A 16,063-nucleotide genomic window follows, 5' to 3' on the forward strand; every position below is an offset into this window, starting at 1 on the left:
GACAGATGCATCCAGATCTCTATGAGTTCAAGGCCACACTGGGAACAGAGCCAGACATAGAGGTACATACCTTTATTCTCAGTGTGTTAGTTAACCACAGAAGTCTGGAGGTCTGTACAGACAGACAGGAAGTGATAGAGGTGGGCAGAAAGAGGAAATGGTGTAGCTGGGCAGAGAGAGGAAGTGAGATGGCAGAGACAGAAAGGCATATAGATGTGAGTATACAGGAACCAGCTCTCTCTTTGGCTGTATATCCTATTATATTGTTCTATGATCTTTGATGTAGTTGAAGACTATATAGTTGTAATTTTCCTTGTTTATGATAAAAGATAAATTAGATATGAAACTTTAGACTCACAAATATAGGATAGAGTATTTTCTTTAATTTTGCAAAATACAAATAGACTAGGTATTATAACTGTAATTCCTGCTTGATAGCTCTTCTATTATATGTAATTTATTATGTTAAAGCTAAAATCTTCCTTTTTGATTAGATAGAAAAAGGGAAGTGCTGGGCTATCTTCCTGTATGCTGTGAATATATGTTGTTCCCATTGGTTAATAAATAAACCACTTTGGCCTATGGCAAGGCAGCTTAGAGGCAGGCAGAAAAGGAGAGAGACAAGAAAGAGAAAGGCAGAATCTAGGGAGACGCAGCCAGCCACTGCCAGGAGAAGCAAGATGTGAAAGTATCGCTAAAGCCACGGAACACATGACAACATATAGATTGATAGATATGGGTTAGTTTAAGATGTAAGAGTTAGCTAGCAAGAAGACTGACCCATAGGCCATACAGTTGGTATGCTTGCTTGGGTCTGAGTGGCTGCTGGACATGGGTGGGAGAGAGAGATTCGTCTCAACCACAAGGCTGGGCAGAACAGGAGAAGCCTTCCGACGACTGCAACTGAGATTTGCTCCTTAAATAACATGAAACTCCTAGGAATAATTGACATGTGGATTTACCCTGTGATTAGCACTGATAGTACAAATGACTCACTGTGAAGATAGGCACCAGCCACAGCCCCTGTGTCTGTGTGGGCCTGTGAAAATGCACACTCGATTACACGTACATGAACACCAAAAATGAACAGTGATACCAGATTTTAACATTGTACAGCAAACTTAACCAGACAAAGTATTGCTTTGGTAAATAGCTATATTTAAATAATGTTATATGAATAATACAATGTGTTTTCAGTCTGTGAATCTTAAATTGACATTGTAGTTACAACCGAATAAATGCTAGTGTTTCTAAGGTACTCAGAAAGAGTGCTTCCCATTAAAATTGTAGCTCATTTCTATTGAGTTTTTATTTTAATTAATTTAGTGTGTGTGTGTGTGTGTGTGTGTGTGTGTGTGTGTGAGAGAGAGAGAGAGAGAGAGAGAGAGAGAGAGAGAGCGTGCATGCTCTGAGATCAGAGAACATCTTGTGGGACTTGGTTATCTCTTGCCACTATGTGGGTTCTGGGGACTGCACTTGGGTCATCAGGCTTGGTGGCAAGTGTCTTTACCCACTGAGTCACCTCGACAGTTCCTTACTGTGTTTTAATATCTCCTTAGGAAGTAGAAATGTTTTCATGATGAAAATCAACTAAATCATTAATCTCACATAACACCAATCCCTGTATGAGTTTCATAGAAAAAGAAGTTCATTTTTGAATTAATGAAGTTGGCAAAAAATTAAGGCTCATATTTATATGTTTGTATGAAGTTAGGGTGTGGCCATATTTTCAAAGATATCATCCATTAATTTTGTCAGCTTTTCTTCCTTTGAGTCTTCCAAACTTCATAATATAGTTATTATATCAGATAATATCTTTTGTTGATGGATACCAGAGAGCAATCTTTCATTTCTAAATGAACATTCCATTTCTATGTTGGTAAATCTTATTATGAGCTATTTAAATAATACATATTAGATATGTGTGTGCATTCATGCATACATACACATGCAGACACACACAAACAGACACATTATTTCAATCAAGTAAAATTACTTGGAATGCTATTGCTGCCCCTAGGAGTCGTAAGTTATCTAACAAAACTCCCAGTGCCAGGCATGGGAACCTTTCCCATGAGTTGTCTAAGAAACTTCCAAAATAATATAGCCCATTGCCATTGCCCTTGGGTACCTCCCAGAACTTGAAAGTTAATCCCATTGCTGAAGATACCATGCACACAGGACTTGAAGGAATTGAGCTCGAAATATCTAGAAGCTTCCTCTCTGAGGACTGGCCCTCAGAGTGTGAAGTGCTATACAGATGACAATACTACCTCCAAGCTTCAAAGCCTATGGGCCACAACAACTGGCATGGCAAGACATCCCCAAGGGTACTATGTTGACACAATGACTTTGGGGGTAACTACTAGCTCTCTCCTTGGACTTAAGGTCCACTTAATAGGAGGGCACTCATCCTTGGTAATGTAGCACTAGCCAACTACCTATGACTTATGAGGTCACGGACCCTAGAAGAGAACCTACTACTACCACTTCCCTAAACCACTGTAATTTCCAAATGCATTCTAAATACTTACCTTTACACCCCTATGTGGTGATATTTTATTTGTATGTTAATAAATAAAGTTTGCCTGGAGAACAGAGGAAACAGCAAGCCATTTTAAGTAAACACAAAAGTCAAGCAGTGGTAGCACATGCCCTTAATCCGATCACTTGGCAGGCAGGGTCTCTGTGTGTTTAAGGCCATACTAGGGAACAGAGCCAAGCCTGGTGACACATGCCTTTAATCCCAGTACCAACCATAGAGACCTGGAGGTCTGTACAGACAGGCAGTGACAAGAAAGTGAGGTAGCTGGGCTAAGAGTCAATAAGAGGGCAGAACAGCAAGGCAATAAAGGCTCAGGTAGACAGGAAATAACTCCCTTTGGAAGCTGTGGCATGGTGAGGTAAGGTTGACTGGTGGCTATTCCTATTTCTTTGATCTCTAAGGCTTTCACCCCTATATTTTGCTCCATGTTTTTTATTTAATGTAACTGCTTAGAAATTTGTCTATACCCCTAGGTAAATGTAACTCTCATCCCTCATCAAAGAAGTTTCTATTTTCATAATATATAGACAATTATGGAAACCCACAACTAGTCAAAATGCATAGAGTGACTGACTGTAACATGTCCAACTCCAATTGACAAAACTACAATACAACCCTTATACCCTAGGCTCAGGGATCATCATGGAAGAAGAAATGTAAAGATCATAAGAGCTAGAGGAACAGACTGTTTGCTATAACATAGTATTTTCTATATAGGGCAGGAATGCTGCACCTCTCTCCCAAATCTCAGCAATATGATACCCTAGATAATGCTTGCACAATGACAACTCTAGTTGACAGTGCAACGTGAATATGGAAATTTTCATGAAGCTCCACCCGCAGATGAAGACAGAAACTAATGACTGTTAAGAAAGGGGAATTAGCCGGGCGGTGGTGGCGCACACCTTGAATCCCAGAACTTGGGAGACAGAGGCAGGCGGATCTCTGTGAGTTTGAGGCCAGCCTAGACTACAGAGTGAGTTCCAGGAAAGGCGCAAAGCTACACAGAGAAACCTTATCTTGAAAAACCAAAAAAAGGGGGGGGGGGAATTAGTTTTTCTCAGGGTGAGTTTTTCACAGGGTGAGACCCCTGGTTGACTAACCAATATCAAATGGTCAGCCATAAAACACATACACACTAACAAAACTAAATGGACTCAGTAGGCTATGTTTGCACACACAAACACACACACACACATATATACGAGAGAGAGAGAGAGAGAGAGAGAGAGAGAGAGAGAGAGAGAGAGAGAGAATGAGAGAGAGAGAGAACAACAATTGAAGATCTAGTCATGAATCGTTGGGAGGAGTGGTGAGGAGGACTCTGGAAGAATTAGAAGGGGATTAATTTGTGGTGAAAATTATGTAATTACAGTACTCATGTATGAAATTCTCACAAAAGAAAACGTTTAAATAAAAAAGAAGTATGAATACAACCCAGAAAACCTTCACATTATCCACAACTGAGTTATGATTATTGCATCGAATCATGTGCAATGTCTGACTAAACTGGAACTGGGAAAGTTGCCTTGTTGTTCTCTAAATTGCTACCATTTGCCATACTCTCCATTGTTTGATAAGGAGCAGATGACACCTTGAGTTATACTGTACGTTATACTGAGGAATAAAGATGGAGATGAGAATAAAAAATGTTTACTTGATTTTTTAAAATGTGGAAGTTTCTTCACACAAAAATACTGACCAGAAACATTGAAATGAGAATCAAATTTAAATAATAATTATAAGCCTCTTGGGTTTGCTGAACACGAGGAATGGCTTTCTAGAATATTCTTATGAAGATCCCTAGGAAGTATGGGGGAGAACAAATTCTCTTTGGCAGTGTTGGAGCATGATGGCTACTCCATAATTATTTAAAGGGCAGGGGATGACATTTTTCTCTGTGTGTGCTTCTCCTGTGTTGTGGACTGAACACAGGGCCTTGTGTATGTAGAGGGAATGACATGACATTTGGAAGGACAGTGAAGTACTGATTTTGGAGACCGAAGGGGAACTTCTTCTGTTCAACATCTTTCTTTCTTTTTTTTTTTCCAATTCTGAAAGACATTTACAAAGTTGCTTTAGCCCTCAGTCCCAAGGGCAAGACAGAACTTAACTCCACAGATCAGTAATGTGACACGCAATTAATGCTCTATGAGCCGTTTGCCAGAATAGAGTTCGGTGGTCATCAGTTAAAACACAGCAATGATAATTACAATTACTAGCTGATTTCTAGATTTGAGATTATATTTTATATTCTTAAAGCATGATTGTATTCATTTCTGAGTTATCCTATGAGCTGAGTATGCCTGTTCATAGGAACGTACCAGTATGGGGAAACGATAAACATGGGCAACAATTAAGCAGGAAAGCAATATATTTTTAATTTTCATGTATTTGAAAATTTCATACATGAGTACAATGTTTTTACATCATTTGCACCCCCTTCCTCTCCTCCTCTCACTTCTTCCTCCCCAACACTCCCAGGTTCATGACTTCTTCTATAATTATTTTATGTATATATGTATGTACGTATGTATGTATGTATGTATGCATATAAAGCCTACTGAATCTATTTAATGTTGCTCATATGTACAAATGTTAAAGGCTCACCATTTGGGATTGGATAGCTTATCAGGGGGCTCAATCCCTGGGGAAAACTGACTTTCCTTCACTCAGCAGACATTGATTGCTGATAGCTTTCCATCTAAGGGTAGGGCCTTGTGAAACTGCCCCCATCCTCACTGGTATTTCAAATGGTCACTATTCAGGTCGTATTTAAGTGACCACATTGTTGTGAGTTCGTGAGTGCACCTTCTCTGTCATGTAGAGAAGACACCATCTTGCAGCAGACATCCTAGCCCCCTGGCTCTTACCATCTTTCCACTTCCTCTTCTGTAATGTCTCCTGAGTCTCATGTATCTAGGCTAGGTTGGAATGTACTAATTGGGCTGTGTACCTCCCAGGCTAAGTTGGAATGTACTAACTGGTCTGTGTACCTCCTAGGCTAGGTTGGAATGTACTAATTGGGCTGTGTACCTCCCAGGCTAGGTTGGAATGTACTAATTGGGCTGTGTACCTCCCAGGCTAGGTTGGAATGTACTAACTGGTCTGTGTACCTCCTAGGCTAGGTTGGAATGTACTAATTGGGCTGTGTACCTCCCAGGCTAGGTTGGAATGTACTAACTGGGCTGTGTACCTCCCAGGCTAGGTTGGAATGTACTAATTGGGCTGTGTACCTCCTAGGCTAGTTTGGAATGTACTAATTGGGCTGTGTACCTCCAGCCATTTACTCTCTGCATTTTGATTCAGAGCAATGGCAAAGCAAGGTTTTTCATAAACATTGTTTTGAAAAGGGGCAAGCCTCATCTCCCCCTCTCTTTCCCTCCTCTGTCTTCTCTTCCTTCTACTCTCCATCTCTCCTCTCATTTTCACCTGCTTCAAGAAATTCTTGCCCGGCGTTGGTGGTGCACGCCTTTAATCCCAGCACTCGGGAGGCAGAGCCAGGCGAATCTCTGTGAGTTCGAGGCCAGCCTGGGCTACCAAGTGAGCTCCAGGAAAGGCACAAAGCTACACAGAGAAACGCTGTCTCAAAAAACCAAAAAAAAAAAAAAAAAAAAAAAATTCTTATATATCTCAGGTTGCTGGGCTCTAACTTAAGATCCCCCTGCCTCAGTCTCTACAGTGCTGGGATTACAAACATGTACCACCACTTCTGATCAATCTTAATAACTCATTAGAGGTTTTATCACATAAAATTAAGAATAAAGCAGAGCTAACTTTTCAACTGCAGTAGTCAAACAAACAACCCCCAAAAGGCTGGCTTTCTTTGTCCTTCCTTCCTTCCTTCCTTCCTTCCTTCCTTCCTTCCTTCCTTCCTTTTTCTTCCTTCCTTCCTTCCTTTTTCTTCCTTCCTTCCTTCCTTTTTCTTCCTTCCTTCCTTCCTTTTTCTTCCTTCCTTCCTTCCTTCCTTCCTTCCTTCCTTCCTTCCTTCCTTTTTCTTCCTTCCTTCCTTCCTTCCTTCCTTCCTTCCTTTCATTCTTTTTCTTCCTTCCTTCCTTCCTTCCTTCCTTCCTTCCTTCCTTCCTTCCTTCCTTTTTCTTTCTTCCTTCCTTCCTTCCTTCCTTCCTTCCTTCCTTCCTTCCTTCCTTCCATTCTTTTTCTTCCTTCCTTCCTTCCTTCCTTCCTTCCTTTTTCTTCCTTCCTTCCTTCCTTTCTTTTTTTTTGGTTTTTCATGACAGGGTTTCTCTGTGTAGCTTTGTGCCTTTCCTGGAACTCACTCTGTAGCCCAGGTGGGCCTGGAACTCACAGAGATCCGTCTGCCTCTGCCTCCTGAGTGCTGGGATTAAAGGAATGTGCCACCACCACCCGACTCCCCAAAAGGCTTTCCTAAAGGATCTGAGATGTGCTGCCTCATTTCTTTTCTATTTCAGGTCAGAATGACACTAGTATTCCTGGAGAGGAATAGTACCAGTGTCCAGAAAATGACAGAAGTTAGGCCAAACTTCTGAGCCAGAGAAAAACTCAGCATGACCCAAAGCTTTTGAGGTGGGGAAGAAGGTCTGGACACATCATATTACTGCTTGTTTCTGGAGTCCACATTGATGGATTCTATACTATATTTCTGGATTCTACATTGGTGTTTTTGGATACACTGGTGTGATTGTGTGATCACACGGATGAACAAACTCACCTTAAAAACATGTCTAATTTCATAATGCAAAAAACAACTAAATTCTCTCCAAGAATTTGGTACAGTGATCTTACTATAGAAACTTAGTAAAAGTATTGATGGTAGATATAAGAGTTAATCCATAAAAACAGATTTCTGCTCCAATTTCCCATCTACTCAACAAGCCAGACGATTCAGGGATGAGGTTAGCTCCCGTTCCCCTAACACAGTGCACAGCTTTGACATTTCTAATTGTTTCAATCATCTTTTGTCCTGGAGTTTTAGGACAGCAAGTGGCCATGTCGAGTCTGTGAGCCACAACTTGTTGCTCTTATAGTGACCTGTGACAACCAGCAGACATGCCCTGAGCCTCACTCTGGAACCACTAAGATGGGAAGCAGATGCAGCTTGACAGACATCCCACTTCCAGATCAATCTCCCTGGCTCTCTAAGTGAGGTGTGATCACTGTAAATCTTCTTCTGCAGTTGATTTATATTGTAATTAAGGCAGAGGAGACGCACACACAAGGCCAAAAGCAGAGAAGTAGCACACATTTTTCATGGAAAGTTTCTCCCTCTCTAAGTCAGAGCACAGGGGAGCATTAGGAAAAAAATGTGAGGAACTGGTCATGCTCACTGCTGTGACATGGGGGAAATGATAAGTCGCCTGCGTTTTCTGTATAAATGTATATATTTCAGTTGATTTCTAAAAGGCAAATGGTGAATTGATCTTGCAGCTTATAAAGGCAATATTTAACCATCAGAGGTTTTTTTTTCCCACTCTTTTATTTTAATCAAATTATCTCCCAATGCATTTCAGTGGAAGTTAAGGAGACAAGGCAGCTGTTAATGCTTCTCAGTGCACCCTTGCAGAGGGGGAGGTGACTTTGCCTGTGCATGCGGATCAGACCTTCCGAAGGGATGGGAGGAGTGGAGAGTGCATTGCTGAGTGGTTCCACAGAAAGAAAACTGTTACTTTGTCTTTTTTAATTTTTTAATGCAGTGTTATTAGATTTTTGGCCCTGGAGTATTCATAAAAACATTATATTATAGATTTTAAGCACTTTCCAAATACTGCAAGATTTCAAAACGAAGTAATTTAAGATTGGAAGAGGAAAGCAGTTGTGAGCCTTTTTTGTTGGGTTTGGGCAATCTGAAGGAGGTTGGGGAACCTATATAACGAGGCTGTATTTCCAGAAATGGGGTGTAACATTACGTAAGAAGGAAAATAATCCAATCCTTCACACCATGATAAACTGACTAAGGGGAAGTGACACCTTACTTTCATATATACAATACATTGTTAGTTTAAACAAAAGAACTCTTTATCCTAAATAAATACAACCCAAGACAAAAAATACTTGGAATGCCCATTTTAGCCCATTAGAAATGACAGATCCATGCCAATCACTCACTGAAGTGAATGATAGTGCTAGCGATCTTGCTAGATTCTTGTGTGTTTGTGGGCAAGAGATAATCTGAAGGAATAATTGTCCTTATTCTATTCTCTCAGTAAACATAGGCTTTTAACCTAGAACTGAACACCAAGAACAACTTTCCTCCAAATTATTCTCACAAATAAAATTAGATGCTATTTCCCCCTCATATTTATTGCTAATTTAGTTAGCAGTTTAATCCCACTTTTCTTGCTTCTGAGAAGCAAGAATGATGGTTCATTTGAGGAAAATCAAATGTTTTGTGGTTAAACATTTTTAAATACTGCATAACCTGTTCCATTTTTTAAGAGGAATGTTGTATGATGGTATAAAGTGATTTCATATAATGTGAAAATTTAAAAAGAAATCATATTATTTTAAAATTCCACACTTCTAAAATTTATTATCTATTTGATCTCTTATGAGGCAGCATCCATTAAGTTCCTACTAGATAGAATCAGGAAAGACTATTTGATGTGAAGAAAAGAAACAAAAATAAAATGAAGTCTTAGCTGGGAATGGTGCTAGACACCCACAATCCTTGAACTCAGGAGGCTGAGATAGGAGAAGTGTATTTTCCAGGCTAGCCCGGGCTACATCGGAATGCCATGCTGCAAAAGAACAAAGCAAAACAAACAAACTAACCAACCAGGCGAATAACTGACTGACTGACCTACTGACCAATCAGCCACCTACTCACCCATCCACCAAACACACACACACACACACACACACACACACACACACACACACACACACACACACAGAGTCAAGTTCTCTGGATCTTGCAGTTAGCCTTCAGTCCTTATGCAGGCACACCAGTTCCTGTGTCTAGGGTATGTCTTCTGTTTCTGTGGAAAACATTTTGGCAACAAGTTTAAGAGTAGCACAGGTTTTTGGGGAAAGTCTCTCTCCCTAAATATTAGAGCTCAATATAGAGTTTGATCTCAGGAAATATATAAATAACTAGTTTAGCAATATAGAGTGTAGACACTGATATGGCCACAGAAGGATGATTTTTGAGGAGGTGACTAGGTGAGAGCCCAAGAGTATCTTATAGGGATTATGACCCATAGACAGAGACAGAGACATAAAAAGCCATGAAGCTACTTAGGGAACAATGAATAAATAAGAACTCCTGGAGGTTCAAGGTAATAAAGCTGAATGGTAAGGTGGGTCTGCATCACCTAGGGTTTTCAAAGTTTTGTTTTAAGGAAAAATGACCACTGGCATCTACGAGCAAGGAAATAAAGACATTAGGTCTGAATTAAAGATGGATATGAGCTGCATTGACCCCAGGGTATGGACACTAGAGATGGGGTATGAGCTGCATGGACCCTAGGGATGGAATATGAGCTGGACACTAGAGATAGAGAATGTGCTCCATGGATTCTAGAGATGGAGTAGGAGCTGCATGGATGCTAGAGATAGAGTATTTAACTACATGGACCCTAGGGGTGGAGGAGTATGAACTCCATGAACACTGGAGATGGAGTTTTTGCTCTATGGACAGTAGAGATGGAGTGTGAGCTGCACAGACCCTAGCGATCAAGTATTAGTTGAATAGATACTAAGATGGACTATGAGTTGCACTGACTTTAGAGATAGAGTATGAACTGCATGGACACCATAGATAGAGTATCAGCTATACAGACCCTAGAGATGGAGTATAAGCTGCATGGACCCTAGAGGTAGAGCTGGACTCCATTGACACTAGAGATGGAATGTGAGCCCCATCAGGGTAGAATGCATGATTGATTAGTATCTCACTTGAACTGTTGCGATAAGAATCACTTGCCTTTGATAAAAAGTTGTGTACTTATTTAAGGATAAAATCTCACAGGTTAAAAGAGCACTATCCCCAGGAAGCATAGATGAGTGCCATAATTTTGGAAATTGTTTTCTCTCCATTGTAAATTATAAGGTGAAGGTGTTCTGGGCTTCAGAAATGAGTTTTTTCTCTTAGTGGTTATATGTTCTACACAATTATAGATTTTACTAATTATAGAACTATGTGATTAAGCAAAGATTTGTTGCCATGTTTTAGACCTAGGTGACATAAATGTTTTCTACTTCCATTCCTTCCTTTCCTACAATATCCCCCTCTGCCTTCTTTATTTATTAAATATTATGTGACTATATTAACATAATGAACATCTCAATAATTCTGTTGGTGATATTTTTGTACTGCTAGTGTGCTGTGAGGCTCCTGAGGACTCAAAACCATGAAATTATGCCACTAACTGTTTCAGTCTTTTAAAGGGTGGAGTCTGTTTTTTATTCTGGAGGAAACTGAGGGTTTTTGGAACTGTGGAAAGCTTTATGTGGAAGGTGGTTCTACATAGTTCCTGGATTGTACTGCCCAGCCTAGAAAGGAGCCTGGGAAATTGGAATTTTGAGGGCATGGCACCTGGTCAGACCTCCTAGAGGTTCCATGCAGCTTAATTACTGCATGACAGGATTGTGTCTAGAGACTAGTTTGGGAAGGAAGAGAGGAAGCAGATAATGACAGTTATTGTACAGAAAGACGGTCTGTTGTCTGGGATGAGAGCTCATCCATAGGCCTGCATTGGAGGATCACTAGGCCAGTGGAGCATTTTTAGTTGTAATACGTGCCTACAAGGTTTAGTTTCTGACCCTCTAACAACACTCACATATAGCTCTCTGGAGGTTATGTGCTTTTTACAACTTCCTGCTTAGGAACCATATTCATGACCAATTTATGACAGTGTCGGGAAGTTTCTTTGCTCTCAATATGGGACAAAAACAGCATAAAATGAAATTGTTTTACTCGCCATAATCCTGAATTTGTCTAGATTATACAAAACAATTAATCAGCACAAATGAAAGAGACTTGTTATCGCTGAGTATGTTTGAAAATGTTTACTGACTGCTGGTTTGTCCCTTGGTGACAGGACTGGATCTCATTGTGTAACTCACAAGTTGTAGGTACCACTTTTTTTTCTTTTTTGAGCTGTGTGTGTGTGTATGTGTGTGTATACAATTTTTATTCATGTGTGTTCATATATATATATATGTACATGCATGTGTGCACATGTGTGTGGAGGCTGAATTTCAACATTGTGTGTCTCCCTTAGTCACGTGACAGTTTTTGGTACAGGGTAGGGCTTCTTACTGAGCCTGAATTTCATTGTGAGTTAAGCTGGCTGGCCAATGAACTGCAAGGATCCAGCTGTTTCTGCCTCTGTATCCCTGGAGTTACAGATGTGTGCTGTCACATCTGGCTTTTTACACCATGAATGCTGGGGATCTGGACTCAGATCCTCATACTTGTATTTTGCTGAATGAGCCATCTCCCCAGCAACACCAACCTGTTCTCTTAACCTGGTGAAGATCTCTTTTCAATAAATATGTAGCTCTATCCTTATACCTCAGATCCTGATCAATTTCACATTAAAAAAATCATTACAGCTTAATAATGAATCTTGAAATCATATATTTAAAAGCCTTCAACTTTTTTATTTCCATTTTTTTAATTCTGTCCTTTGTATTATCTTGTAAATTTTAAAATAAGCCTGTTGATTGTTCTGAAAAAGTGTCTTAGGTTCTTAATTTGGGATTCCTTTACATTCTTAATTTTTAAAAAAATACTATAGTTTATGGATGGGAAAAACAGCCATGATTTAAAACAAAAAAATTGTTTTCTTCTCCCTCTCTGAGGAATTCAAAACTCATCTATCATGTTGGTTGGAGATATCATTCTGCTAACTAGTCCCTTTCTTTTAAAAGTGCCCCTTTCTCTGTCATTCATCTTGGAATTCTTTATTTGTTAAGTCTTCAACTTCACTATTTCTTAATGCAACATTAAATCTGCCATCAATCTCATTTTATATATTGTTTAACTTAGTCATTACCATGCTTATCTCTAGACTCAACTTGGGTGTTTTTATACCTCCCATGTCTATGGAATATAGTTGTAACTGTTTAATGTCCTCCTTGGTTAATCCTACTAAAGTAGTTTGATCTTTTTTTTTTTTTTCAGGGGAGGGTGTCTGGATCTTGTGACTTGCTAGAAATTGGATGTCATTAGAAAAGATACATGAAGAAAACAGAAGGAATCCTTAATGTGGAGTACTCATGGGTTTCATGTGTTAGAAAAAACAAAACAAAACAAAAACAACATTTCTTTTTACGAAATCCAAAACATTATTTGCAGCCAGTACAAAAATTGTTTAATGACATAAGTATGTATCTGTGAATTCCTGCACAATCTATACAAAAAGATCTGCAGCCTTTAGACACAGCTTGGACTTAGTGGTATTTGAGTTGTTTGCGAAAGTAAGAGAACTTGAAAATTCACTCAATACTGTCAAATCTTTAGGATATAATATCAAAGTGGAGTGAATATTGTCTTGCCCACCAAAGATCAGTAAATCAATTACTTCTACCATAATGATCATGGAACTTTATACTGATCTTTGAAGTAAAAACATCTCTCTCCATAGGGGATTCTTATCATCTCACTTTAGAAATAATTAAAAGAATTAAGTTAGAAGGAAGCTTTCATGGGTTAATCCAGACAAACAATGTGTGTAGCTAAGTGTGTTAGAACTGTGACGGCAAAGAAAATGCTTTGCTGTGTGGCCAGGGACCAAGAGTACTCAATTATTGCCAGAGTATAATGGCTTCTCAACTTTCTAAGACAGACAACTAATGTAACTAAAAACAAGTCTTTGTAAAAGGACTGTGATAGTGTTCTATTGCTGTGTAGAGACACTATGACCAAGGCAACTATTACAAAAAACATTTAGCTGGGGGCTTGCTTACAGTTCTCATCATCATGGCAGCCTACTTGGTACTAAGGCAGTAGAGGAGGGAGGGAGGGAGAGAAAGAGAGAGAGAATGGCTTTTAAAACCTCAAAGCCACCCATAGGGACACTTCCTCCAGCAAGGCCACACCTCTCAGTCCTTCTCAAATAGTTCCACTCCTTGGTGACTAGGCATTCAACTATATGAGACTATGGAGGTCCTTCTTATTCAGAGCATCACAAAGACACACTGCATTTTGTTGTTTTAAATGCTCCTTCAACAAATTCTGCAGGCTAAGTGCATTAAGCAGAGCCCTTTTCTAAGTTTCAGATATTTCTGCTTGGTGCTGTTATCTTTCTCTCTCCTCCCTCCCCCTCCCCTTCTTTCTTTCTTTTTCTTCCTCATTCTGTCTCTCTCCAGTGCTACCAGTTACCTCAAGTTTTGGCTCCTGGTAACTTATCTGGACCTACAGACAATGGCATCCTGGCTAGTGGTTAGTGAATGTTGTATTTCCAATCTGCAAGCCGTAGGTCTCAGCGCTTTATCTTGTTCTGGACAATCTGTACATGAACTTTTCTCTTTTCTGTGGCATTGAATTTATTGCACCATATTGACATTTCCTCCTTTTAAAAAACACAATGTTTTTTTTCCCATAAAAAAACTGAACATAAAAAAACTGAACAAGATTTGTATCTACCATACCTGATTTTAAAAATTCACAAAAGTTTCTAGTTTTAACCTTTTCTCTTTCTTTTCAAACCTTTGCTATGTCTCAGTGTTTTCAGGATATTTAGAAATAACCTCTCTGTCACTGGTAAACTTATTTCACAACTCTTGTAATTTGTTCCATTTGAATTTGTTCTCTGGCATCTATTCACATTTTCTTGGTGTTCTATTGTGTCTTTGGTCAACGTTTATTGGCATTATATCAAGGTCCAGTAATATTCATCTTACACTCTTTTTAATAAACTGAGTATATTGCCATATTTCCTTTATTAACATTCCAAGCATCATTTTATTCCTGATATGTATTTAAATGATCTTTGTTTGCATTTATTTATTGCCCATTTTACATATATATATATATTATTACTTTTATGTCTGAGAAATGAATTAAGTACATTCTCACAGTATTTGGTTTTTAAATGTCAACTATTTTTATTTAAATTTGGTTTTGCTTTTATTCTTTGATAGTTTTATAGATGCATATAATGAATTTTAGTTGTTTCCCCTACTTACAACTACTTTTAAATGAGAATGAATGAGAAATATACATGTTATTATTTAATAATGCCAGATGTGTAGAAGACCTTTCAAGACTATGATGTGCCTGTCCAAGGATTTCTTACATGGCAGATTGTTTATCTCTGACACTGGAAATTCAAAATGCATTTTGGTGGATTATTTGGAAGTTTGAACTATTTTTTTGAGTTTCACACTCAACTATGAAATGTAGCGTAAAGTGTTTATGCTATAATGGTTTAAGCCCGAGTCATACATCAAAAGACACAGTGTAGCTGAAGAGTCACTCAGTGTAACAGATGCCACAAGCATGGGGCATCTCTCACCACAGTGAGCTAAGATAAAAAAAAATCCATGAATGTCAGGGTTACTACAGAAAAAAAAACAAACCAAAAACAGTTTGCTTCTTTTACTCCCCCAAACAAAATTAAAAACCACTGATTTAAATAAGATGATGTGGGTTATGACAGTGATAAACACTGTTACCAAAAATGATTTGGGGAAGAAAAGGTTCATTCTGGCTTAAGCTTTACAGTCCATCATCTAATGAAGCCAGGAAAGGAACTCAAGGCAGGAGGAACTCGGAGGCAGGAACTGAAGTACAGACCATGGAAGAACACTGCTCCCCATGGTTTGCTCAGATTGCTCTTGTCTACCACTCAGTAACACCTGCTCAGGGGTGGCACTGCTCCCAGTGGGCTGAGTCCTATCACATCACTTATGCTTTGTTCTTACAACCCTTTCTCTGGACTGCCCTCTCCAATCACCCTCCTATTTCTGGTCTTCTTACTCCTTAAAATAGTTCTCTCTTATCTTTAATGACACATATAGTCTATCACCCTACCTCATTGTCCCCTCCCTTTATATCTCATCTACTCCCTCATAATCTGAGTATATTTTTAGTTCATATTATATGAATATATATATATATATATACATATATAAATTAAATAGAACTTTTGCATATGAAAGAAATTTTGACGTTTGTCTTCAGTCTGGCTTATTTCACTTATCATAATGATGTGTCCACTATCCATTTTCCTATGAATGCCATAATTTCATTTTTATTTACAGCTGAGTAAAAGTCCATCATGTGTTTGCCATATGCTTTCTTTACTCAGTCATTTGTTGATGGCATCTAGGCTGGTTTCAGATCTTAGCTGTTGTGAACAGTGTAGCAGTAAGCATGGTGTGCAAATATCTCTGTGATATGTTGCCTTAGAGCCCTTCAGCTACCCAGGAGTGATACAGATGGATCTTCAGGGAAATGTGAGTTAAAACTATATTGAGATTCCACCCAGACACAACAGTTATCATCAAGAAAGCAAATGACAGCCGGGCGGTGGTGGCGCACGCCTTTAATCCCAGCACTCGGGAGGCAGAGGCAGGCGGATCTCTGTG

The 16,063-nt window shown here is 39.1% G+C and overlaps 1 protein-coding gene across 1 annotated transcript in view; it reads right to left on the reverse strand.

Annotated features, from left to right (window-relative positions):
* Positions 1 to 16,063, reverse strand: part of Ccdc178 (coiled-coil domain containing 178) — a 348,053-nt gene that overhangs the window by 2,264 nt on the left and 329,726 nt on the right. The window lies entirely within an intron of this gene.

The sequence above is a fragment of the Peromyscus maniculatus genome, chromosome 19, assembly GCF_049852395.1.
Source record: "Peromyscus maniculatus bairdii isolate BWxNUB_F1_BW_parent chromosome 19, HU_Pman_BW_mat_3.1, whole genome shotgun sequence".
NCBI lineage: Eukaryota > Metazoa > Chordata > Mammalia > Rodentia > Cricetidae > Peromyscus > Peromyscus maniculatus.